We start from the raw sequence: 12,115 nt of genomic DNA, 5'->3' as shown, positions 1-12,115 counted from the left end.
CACTTCACATGCAGCGCAGCACACTTGTAACACTACTCTTGATTTCTTTCTCTCCCTTATGATAATCCTGTTATTCATTTTACTTATTCATGGGCTATAATCACACAATATATTATTACTATTATGACTAAAACCAGTAATCATTTAGATTAATTAAAAATAAGAAAAATAAGATGTTTAAATTTTAACAAAATGCCTTCATCTATTCCTTCTTTAATGTTCCTCCTTTATATATATGAGTTTCTGAACAATATTATTATCTCTCTCCCTAGAGAATTAAAAATAAAAAAAATTCCTTGAAGAGGACTATTAGTGATGAATTCCTTCAATTATTGTTGACTGAGAAAGTCCATATTTTCTCCTTCTGAAAAATAATTTCATTGGATATTGGATTATAGGTTTTTTTTTTTCTTTCCACTTTAAATATTTTACTTTACTCTCTTCTTGCTATCTAAAGAAGGGATATGTGCTGTAATTTTTATTGTTTTTCTTCTATTAGTAAGGGGCTTTTAGAATCTTTAAATTCTGGCTGTTTTTTTTAACATTTTCTCTTTGTCTGTGGTTTTCTACAGTTTGAATATGATATGCCTGGATTTTTTTATCGTTGTTGTTATTTATCCTACTTGTATTTTCTGGGCTTCCTATATCTGTAGTTTAGTGTCTGTTATTAATATTGGAAAATCCTCACCCTTATTACTTCACATATTTTTTAAGATTTTATTTATTTATTTGAGAGAGAGAGCGAGTGAGCATGAGTGGGGGGCAGAGGGAGAGGGAGAAGCAGACTCCCCACTGAGCAGGGAGCCTGATACGAGGCTCGATCCCAGGACTCTGAGATCATGACCTGAGCTGAAGGCAGATACTTAACCGACTCAGCCACCCAGGCGCCCCACATATTTCTTCTGCACCTTCTCTCTTCTTCTGGTATTCCAATTGCATGTAGGCTATGCTTTTTGTAATCGTGCCACATTTACTGGATGTTCTGTTCATTTTTTTTTCATTCTTTTTTCCCTTTGCATTTCTTTTTTTGAAAGTTTATAGTGATCTCTCTTCAAGTTCACTTGTTTTCTCAGCTGTATCAAGTTTATTGATGAGCACTTCTAAGGCATCCTTCATTTTCATTATGGTGATTTTGGATTTCTATCACTTTCTTCTGATTCTTTCCTAAAATTTCCACCCTTCTGCTTACTTTACCCATACATTCCTGTATGCTGTCTACTTTTTCCATTAGCACCTTGAACATATCAATCATAGTTATTTTAAATTCCCTGTGTCATAATTCCAACACCTGTGTCATATCTGAGTCTGGTCTGATGCTTGCTTTATCTTCAAAAAAATGCTTGCATTTTTTCCTTGACTTTTAGCGTGCTTTGTAATTTCTTGTTGAAAGCCAGACATGATGTACCAGGTAACAGAAACTGAGGTAAACAGGCCTTTAGTGTAAGGTTTTATGTTAAAGTGGCCAGGAGTAGGGGTGTGTTTAATGATTGCTATAGCTGTGCCAGAGGCCTCAAATTCCCTTGATGTCCTTGTTTTTGCCTCCTTCATTGTCTTTGGCTTCTTTAAAAACTCTTCCTTAGGTAAAGTCTGTCTTTCAGCAACTTAAGCAATAATACCATTATTATAGTGGATCCGTTTTCATGGGATAGAAGGGAATCGGGAAGGGGAAGCACTGTACAATATTATGAATGCATCTCTGTCTTTAAGTGGGCCTGTGACCTGGGATGTAACCTTTGCAAGTTATAGTTCTTATATTTATTCCCACTTCAGTATTACTGGAAAGCTACAGGAGGCTGAAGTAGAGAGAATACCCTTCCCTTAGGTAACTAAGGCTCTGGTAAAGTCTTTCCTCTGAAGAGTAAGTAGCCCTTTGTTATGAGAACATTCTTGGAGTATTTCACAATGGCTACTCTTCCTCTCCCCTGTGAGAGCCAAGAAGGGATCTTTCTTAGCTCTTCAAGGAAGAACCCAAGAAAGTATGAGGGGCCTCTTAAGACTACAGCCCCAAGAAGCCTCTCATTCTCAAGCTAGTCCAGACTCAGCCTCTAACAACTCATCAAAATTATCATTTAAGTGTGTCCAACAATGTATGATTCTAGTAGCTTCTTCTTAAGGAAAGGAGATGGAGACTGTGACTCCACATTTGCCTGTCTTTCTGGATTTCAGAATACCAGTTTGTTCTGCAACCACAGTCCTCTGATAGGCCCAAGAAAAGTCGTTGATTTTGTTTGCTCAACATTTTTTTTTTTTTGGTTGTAAAAATGGGAGTGACAACTTCCCAGCTTTCACATGTCAGAACCGAAATCAGAAGATTGATTTCTTTTTATTTTTAAATAACTACTGCTAGACTATTTTGCCTGCACAAAGTCTCAATACCTCTGAAATTAACTAGCCAAATCTGTTGGCCTCATAAACACAGACGTCCATGGATGGGCTTGCTTCTCCCAAGACGACAGAAGAAATCCATGTGCCAGAGGAAATTTTAGCCCTGGAGTCATTCTCAAGGCTCTGGAAACCCCCACACTTGAAAATATAAAATTGATATCATCATCCTCCAAGTTTTTATTTCACTGCTTTTAAAAGTAGTGAAATATATGCCACAATATGTCTCATTCTAAAGGTTGAAAAATTTATGCTATGACTATAATGACATCATCCCGCCTCCCACAGAAGGCTTTTGCTTGGAGAGTTCAGCAAAAGAACAAAATTAACAGGAAACGTCACTTTCATACACAGATGGAAAATGTTAACATCTCCTGAATTCTATGACAGTCTCCTTGATGGGAACATACATGTCACCAAAACGTACCAACAATGTGCAAACACATCTTATGAGCAGGTGCTAAACTGAGGTCACTGCTGGAAGATGGGAGCTTTGGCAGCACTGAGAACAAAAGATTCCTCCTAGGTGTAGTTTGAAGCTGAGAAATAAGAATCATGTGTAAGGAATGTTCCAGGCACGATAAAACTTCTGAATGCTTGAGTGACAATGTACCAAGGAGGCCTCCTATTACTTCTATTCAACCTTCATTTCATAGATTGTGAAGAAATCTCACTCCTTAAAGATTTTGTGAAATAAAGTTAAAATTCTCTACTGATTAAATAATGTTGTGATTGTTCCAAAATGAAAAAGAGATATGTGACTCTTCCCCTCCTTGAGGACTGACTTCAATAACATTAAATTATGAAAACAGTACAGAAATATCTAGCAGATTATTTTGCTCAAAGGTTCCATATGTATTCCCTAATGGTCCAACCTCTAAAATGTATTCCATGTTGCCAGTATACTGAGAATAAAAAAGAACAGTCAAAAGCATATATGGTCAGTTCTATGTCTAGAGAGAATTTTAATATGAGTTTTCTATATGTAAGATAAAAAAACACATTTCTTTTTCTTTGCCTGTTTAATACTAAGAACGTTTTCTCTTCAAATGTCCACAGGGTCATAGAGTAAGGCTTTTTTTTAATATTTGTGGAAATGTAAGAAAAGGGATCCTTAAGAAAAAAGAAATGGGATCCTTATAACATTATAGTGAGAAGGTGGCAACATTCTTGGATTAGTGCATGGGACAGGTGTATAGGGATATCAAACATTAATAGTTTATAAACCTGAGTTATTGTTCAAAGAAGTGAATGTGAAATAAAAATATTATCATATTACCATGGTCTAATCCCTCGCTCATCCACATCACATCTCACACACACACACATATACACACCACATATGCACACACAATATATGCACATACCACATAAACACAAATATATAAATACCTTCTTCTAGTACTCTGCTCCATTAATTCTTTCCACTCTATTGCCTGTTTAGCATGTTCCTTTCTCCTGTCTCCTTCGTTTAGGCTAGCAAAATCCTTTCCTCAATTCTACTTTCTTTTCAAGCTATAGCACTATCTTCTTCCTTTTGTAACTCGTTTATTAACCCCTTAACATTTGAAATTGTGGGAAATTTGTTCCTATTAGACAACCAAGTACACATCAAATACAGAGAATGGTGAACAAAAGTTCCTTACTTTTTCCCTTCAGCAGGATCTCCATCTCCTCCAAGAAGAATCGGGAAGAAAGTCCCTTTTCTAATAGCTTCCTTCTCATTTGCCATGCCTCCTCAATGACCTCCACCCCAGGATCTTTTACCTTCTTTTCTTAAACTTCATCCCAAACTGTCAGTCCACTCCATCTGGTTTTCTTTGTGTGTGTGTGTGTGTGTGTGTGTGTGTTCTGTGGTGGTGAATGGAGTTTCAAGTCCTCTGTGTATTTCTGGAGTATGAGGGTAGTGGATAAAGGACCATAGTTTTCTAGCAGTATTAAATAACTCTCCTCAAACTGTTTCATTAAGATCATCAATAAGATTCTGTGTCTTTTTAGTTTTCTTCTTTCTCCTATCTATAACTGTAGTATTTGAGCCTTTCTATTAACAATTTTTCACTTTAGCTGGACTCTGGAACAAAATTCCCATTGCTTTTCATCCTATAAATCTAAAAATTCCTTTTCAGTCTCCTTCATGGGGCTTCTTACTGAAGAAAGGGGACTTATTCCTAAATATAGGCATTGCTGAAGGTATGTGTTTGGCTTTTGTCTCACTTTGCATGTATTCTTTGAGTCATCATACCGCTTCTCTTTTGTCTCTGTGTAGATGATGTTCAAACTGGTACTGAAGAGGTAACATCTAAACTGGCTCTTGAAGGACAAGTGGGAATTTATTAGGCTGATGATGGGATCAAAATAAATGCGGAAAAATGGTACTGCATACACAAAAAGACAAAGAGACTGATTAGGATGGCAAGTTCAGAACTGTCGACAGGGCGTATGAGTATGAACTGTGCACTGGTGTTGTGTAAAGCTATACCACTGATGGAATATTAGGGATATGAAGGAGCCACGGAAGATGAAGCCACAGCAATACTAAAGTCATTCATAATAACGAAGTTTGAACTTTATTCTTTATGTCAGTATATCCTAAAATATGTCTTCAGAACAACTGATTGACAAAAAAATTGATAGGTGTATTTAAAATAGCCCATAATCACACAAATCCAGGCCATAAAATTGATCACATTTAAATAGGTTTCTCTACTAGAAGGGGCTCTTATACACAATTTACCCGGTGATTCTTCTTTTTTTAAGATTTCATTTATTTATTCATGAGAGACAGAGAGAGAGAGAGAGGCAGAGAGAGAACCAGGCTCCCAAGGAGCAGGGACCCTGATGCATGACTCGATCCCAGGACCCTGGGATCATGACCTGAGCCGAAGGCAGACGCTTACCCTCTCAGCCACCCAGGCGTGGGTAGGCGTCACCTACCCTGTGATTCTCTTAAGAATATAATATGCAATATTTGTCAAGCAACCCTTGGACATTTTCTAGACTATCCATTGGGAATTTTCTTAAACAATGGGGGTCACAGTGGATGGAACAAGAGGGTATTATGATAAGGGAAATAAGTTGATCAGAGAAAGAATTATCATATGATTTCACTCCTATTCAGAAGTCAAGAAACAAAACAGAGGAGCATAGAGGAAGGGAGGGAAAAATAAAACAAGATGTAATCAGAGAGGAGGCAAACCATAAAAGATTCTTAACCATAGGAAACAAACTGAGGATTGCTGGAGGTGAGGTAGGTGGGGGGATGGGGCAACAGGGTGATGGGCATTAAGGAGGGCACGAAATGTAATGAGCACTGCGTTTATATACAACTGATGAATCACTGAACTCTACCTCTGAAACTAATAATATACTATATGTTAATTGAATTGAAATTTAAAAAGACAATGGGGGTCATAGAAGTATTTAATTTGTATTTTTAAAGATGACTCAGATAACAGTACAGAAAATGGCTTGAAGATATAAATAGGATAAATATTGCCACATGTAGTCACATAAGAAAGGAAACAAGAGGATAAATGAAGCAAGATGAGTAATGAGTAGTTGATCTCACTATAATTGGTGAGAAAATGATGTTCTGGGTAAAGCAATGACATAGGCAATGATAATGGAGAGGAGTAAGTGATTTTTCAAGAGCTTTTTAGGATGCAGACTCAATCTCTTTGTTTGGGTTTTTTTTTTAGGAGGTATACTCAACAGGATTTGGTAGACAGTAGATACAGGTGGGTGACAGAAGCGGGGGCCTCATTTGTGATATAGGCGCTGTTTGAAGGACTACAGCATGATACAGACATTCAAATCCAGAATGGGGTGGTGGCAGTAGGGGTAGGGAAGTTGCAAAGAAGGTGTTACAGTATGAGAAGCATGTGAAAAGGCAGTGGAGGAAAATCTCTACAATTTTGCATGGAACTACACAGCTCTAAGAGGAACAATTTTTCATGTCATGTGACTAAGTAGAGTGACTATCTCATGTGATTTACTCTTCAGAGATTACTTCTAATTTTATTTCAATAATATTTGTTCCTATATAAATTTGATTGATATATTTAATTGCCAGTAAGGTTTAGACAGAACTCAGATCTGGTACTACAATGAAAACTCACCATTATTCCCTGTGTTGATTTCTTCAAATAATCCCATTTCTGTCAAACAAACCAACAAATGAATTATTCTCCAAAGAGTATGGAAACCATGGTTTTCTCTATTTCTCCCCTTTTATTCCAGTCCTACTGTTTCACCTTTTTAATATCTCTCATATCCAGAAGACTCCAAAATAATCCTGAAAGACACAAAAGTAGAAGTAAATGAATGAAAAAACATACTATGTTATTAGATGGGAAGACTTAACATAAATACGTCAACACAATAAAATATCATTAGGGTTTTATTTTCCTTAAAGCTAAACAGAGTTCACTTGGAAAAATAAAATATAAAAAGGTAGCAGTAACCCTGAAATAAAAGATAACTCTGAAAAAGAGAAGAATGAGAATAACCTATCCCTAGAAGATACTGGCACACATTATAAAGCTTCTGCAGTTAAAACAGTATGGAATCCAGGCATGGAGAAAGAAATGACCTAACACAAAAAGAGAAAATATTTACAGTGACTTTAAAATACAATTTGTCTGTATATCCTTAGTTGAATATATTCTGATGTCCAAAAAAATAACTAACCATACATTATTAGGATTTATATTATAAGGAGCAGTGCTGTATTGCTTCAATAAGACTGTTGTCTTTGTACTGAAGGAGAAAGAAAATGAGGTTTTATATGATTATCATGGAAAACCAGGAGTGTTGGCATGAGAGAAACAGGAAACAAATATAAGATCAATAAGGTTAGGTAATAACCATGTACACCTGAATTTGAATTAGAACTCACAACAAACTCATAAATTTTTTTAATGATTTTATTTATTTATTTGAGAGAGAGAGAGAACATGAGAAGGGGGAGAGGGGCAATAAGGGAAGATAGAGAAGTACATTCCCGGCTAAGGAAGGAGCCTGATGCGGGAGTCGATTCCAGGATCCTGAGAGCATGACCTGAGCTGAAGGCAGACACCCAGCCAACTGAGCCAGCCAGGTAGGTGCCCCACATTTGTGGTCTTTAACTACCATTTCACAACACAAGTAATAAGGTCTTCTTGGAGAATGGGTGATTCTGAGTGTTGGGTAGAAAATTTAAAAGATGATCCTGGGACATCTTGTCATGTAAAGGAGTTAGAAAGCTCTCCAAGGTTGTATCAAAAATATGCAGAAGTCAATTTAAAGAGGTCCCTATCAGGCAAAGATAGGACAATCTGAACATTAATAAGGATAATTGCAATAGATTGAAATGCATCAAATATATTTTAACATGAGTTTATAATAATTTTTTAAAGTAAAGAAAGAAACCCATTACACCCTATAACACCCCCCCCACACACACACAGAAACAGGCAAATACTATGTGTCCCCTGATAGTACACAGCACAACCTATAAACAATTCTTGTCAAAAAAAAAATCTAAATCTGATCAAGCTTTTAAATTTAACCACCATTTTGTGGGGAATACAGGAGACAGAAGAACATTATAAATATTACCATGAGTATGAAATCAGCAAATCTTATTTCTGTCATTTTAATAATGTTAAAGATTAAAAAAGAAATGTAGGATGAAATTAAAGATTACAAATATTTAAGAAACATCATTAACTAATTACACTAAATGGACCTTATTTGGATACTGATTCAAAGAAATGAATTATAAAAAAACTAATACAAAAATTAGAAACTTGACCACTAAGTCCATATTTGGGATTATGAAGAAATGATTATTTGGGTATGATAATGGTATTATGGTTACATTCACTAATGAGTCCTTATATTTTAGAAATTCATACTCAAATATAGATAAGTTAAAGGTATTGATGATTCACTTCAAAAAACCTAGAGGTAAAGAGATAGGTAGGAATAGAGATAAAATAAGATTGGTCATGAATTGATCATTTTTGAAGCTGGGTGGTGAATATATGGGGGTTCATTATATTATTCCATCTACTTTTTTATTTTTTAGTTTTTCATAATAAAAGGTAAGAAAAAAAAATCTCATATTATTTACTCCTCCTTTTTCACATAAGGTGAAACAAAACAAAACCCTTTTTTCCCCTAAAATATTGCCATAGTAACTGGTCTTATCAACATGAATTTTCATCTCTAAGACGAAACCAGAACATGCTCATTAGATTCATCCTCTAAAAATTCTAAAAAACAACTTTCCACAAGTAGCTACTTTGCTCAAAATTTGTAATTGATTCTCCACTTTCCTTGAAATAAGTGATCGTAAGTCTATTCAAAATAAACCATCATTAGTTTGACATCAAAGACACCTTACAATCTGTTTCCATCCAATTCTCTGAACACTTCCTTTACTTCCCTTTATAAACTTGATGCTTTAGTCAAAGCATTTGTCCACATGTCTGCTTGTCCTTAAAACAGATGTGGGAACTCCACCTCCACTTTTGCTCTTTCCATGCTGTCTGAGTAGTTGCCCTTCCTCTATATTTATCTTAATTTGTTCCTTCCTTGAAGGCCTATTCAAGTCTCACCTCCTCCATGTAGCTTTTCCTAAAGACTTTTCAACTATGCTCAACTCTCTTATTTGAACTCTGGCAGCAATTACTTTCCTATAACTCATTTTATCACATGCTACTCCACATGGCTAGTGTATTTCAATGCATATACTCTACCCTCTTTAATGTCAGGGAGTATGCCAGATTTCTCTGTACTCAAGAACACACTGCAGAGCCTTAGACAGAGTAATTGCTCAATAAATGTGTTCATGTTGTTGCTGTCACTGCTGCCATTATTACTGATTGTGGAGGCAGTAGTGATGATAATCATAAAGGAAGTTCATTTGATGATAATTACCAGAATTCCAAAATGTCTTCACTGAGATAACCTTGGACCTAAAGATTTATGGCTGAGTTGGGGAGTATTGATTCATAAAAGCGAATATTCAACTTCTGTAATGGTCCCAGAAGTCTATTCCCTATATCCCAATAACTTAGTACTGCCAATTAAAATGGTTTAAACATACATACAAACAAAACAAAAAAACAAAACAAAACCCTATTTCCAAAATTTGTCATTGACTTTTTGCTCCTTAAAGAATTACAAATGTCTTGATATAGGATTAGAGATTTACAATCTGGCCTAAAATCCCAAAATCAAATTTCATTCTCATTATTTCCCTATATGTACTCTGCTTCAATTAAAATAGTCTAATTTCAAATATCTTTGGAGTCATTTCTCTTCTCTGTATTTCCATTAAACTTCCTTAGTTTAGAGCTTCATAATTTCTTGGATTGTCTCAATTCCTTTTCTAATCCACCACCTGGCTTCCAGTCATGTTCCCTTCCAGTTCATTCCCCACCCACCCTCCACTGAAGCCCAAGAAGGATTTATCCTGCTTAAAATTCTTCTATTACTATCTTAGCTGTAAAAGCTAAATGCCTTAACGTGGTGTACAAGACCCTTTATGATATTCATTTTCATTACTTCAAATGCCTGCTATATGCTAGAGGCTGACCACAGAGTGGCAAATACTCTATGGTCCATCCCCATGAGTTTACTATCTAGTGAGGGAAAAGGGGAAGAAATCAATGCAAATAAATATGTGATGAAAACCAAGAGCTATGATAGAAAGGAATAAATAATGCCATGAGAAAGAAATTTAGGGAGATCTCATTTAGATTGATCAGAAAAGATCTTCCAGCTGAAGTACCATTTAAGTTGTTTCCTTCATGGGGGAAAAAGTTACTAAGAGTTTGAGAAATCTCTGAGGTTAGAAACAGCAGTGAAGTTACAAGATATACCATCTTTTTATGTTTAATACCTACTTGATATAATATTATTTTATAGGAAAATGATAGTAAGATCTCTATATAAATTTTGATAACCCTTTGTATTATACACTTTAAATATTTTTCTATTCTGCTGTGGATCCTTTGTCTTTATAAATATTTTTTTCCATCAAAGAAGTTTAAAATTTAAGCAGTCTTCCATAGGTCTATGGTTTTGTGCTTCCTGCTTTCCTTTAACACAAGATTATCAATATTCAGAGGTACTGTCTTTTCTACTTTTAGACTTACCCTTTTAAAATGTAACACTTTAATCCATCTGATTTTATTTTTCACAGATATGACAGGGGCACTCCCTGTTGTTTTCTAAGTGATTAGCCATTTATTGAATAATAATAAGGACTAGTATTCATAGTGGTTTACTATGAGCCAGAAACTCTGCCAAAGGCTTTGCATTTATTATTACCTCTGTTAATTCTTGCAATCCAACAAGGTAGGTAGTGTTATGCTCTCCAACATTCAGATGAAGAAGGTGAAGAACAGTTAAGTGATTTGCTCAAGGTAATACAGCTATTAAACAGAAGAGCTAAAATTAGAACCAAGAGGTATGACCCAAGAATCCATTCTCCTCATAATTACTTTATACTGACTTCCAAAATCCTTGTCTTGCTCATAGATTTGAAAGATCTTTTTCCATATAACAAATTTCTGTTATATATATTTAAATATGCTTCTAGTTGGACTGTTTCTGGGCTTTACATACATATTTATATATATGCTTATACATGTGGTAATTTTAAGGTGAATAAAAGATTAGTGATTAGTTCTTTTTGTTCCATGTTTCTATGCTTCTATTAATTGATTCATTTAACCAAATTATTTTTGAAGGCCAAAATGTGTACACTACCTGTATGCTAAAAGTTATCTCTTCAGCTTATCTGCTATTTCTCTCTATATTTTCTCACCATTTTCTATGCCCAATTTGACTATAGAATTTGATCTAATAATATGAAACCTCAAAGAAAATGGTCACATTTTTATAACTTTTGTAGTAAGAACATTCATGTAATATAAGAAGAGATTAGTTTCTAATTGCTATCTACTATTCTGATGTATTATAGTTCTATGATATTGAAGACATTGAAAAATTAGAAAAAACATTCTTTTAGTTTTACAGTCTCTGCTATTAAAACACAAGTACAATGTATTATTTGCTCTCACAGTGTGTTACACATAAAGCTCAGCTGTAACTCAGAAGAACATAATATATGGTGATGCATCATGATCTCTTGAGATATTCTTTAAGAGGAGCATCATTTCAATGTTTCTCCATAGGGTTATTGAATTTCCATAGGCTCCATTTTTCCTTCCTTAGCAGAGCTGTTGTATTAATCAGAATTGCCACCTGCTCTATTATAGACTCCTTCAAATGACTTCTCTCAACTTAATATACTTATATTAGATGAAGCTATCAGTGAATTATTGGGACACATTCCCTGCTCTCTTCATTGCAAACTAACACTGAATTGGCCACTTAAGGAAACTGCATTAACTCTTTCAGACCACCAGGGTGCCATTTAGGGCCCTCATGTAACATTTTCCTTAAACTAAGTCATCATGATGTCATTTAATCATTTTAGAACACTGAAATAGATATTTATGAGATGGCCCCTCATAGTCTGAAAGAGTTAGCATAGGTCTCCATAACCTATGACCTACTCTAAAGCCAAATGACATGAACTTAGTATGCCAGTGATTTCCCAGTCCTGGCTATGGTTCTCAGAGATAATATAAAACATTCAACAATGGAAAGGGAATCAGTTAAAAATCCACTACCTAGTTCAATGAAAATTATTCACTGGCAAATTATTCTTATT

Source organism: Eumetopias jubatus, unplaced genomic scaffold (assembly GCF_037043125.1).
Source record: "Eumetopias jubatus isolate StellerSeaLion01/CBP00866 unplaced genomic scaffold, mEumJub1_p1.0 scaffold_7, whole genome shotgun sequence".
Taxonomy (NCBI): Eukaryota; Metazoa; Chordata; class Mammalia; order Carnivora; family Otariidae; genus Eumetopias; species Eumetopias jubatus.
This window is presented reverse-complemented; position numbering follows the sequence as displayed.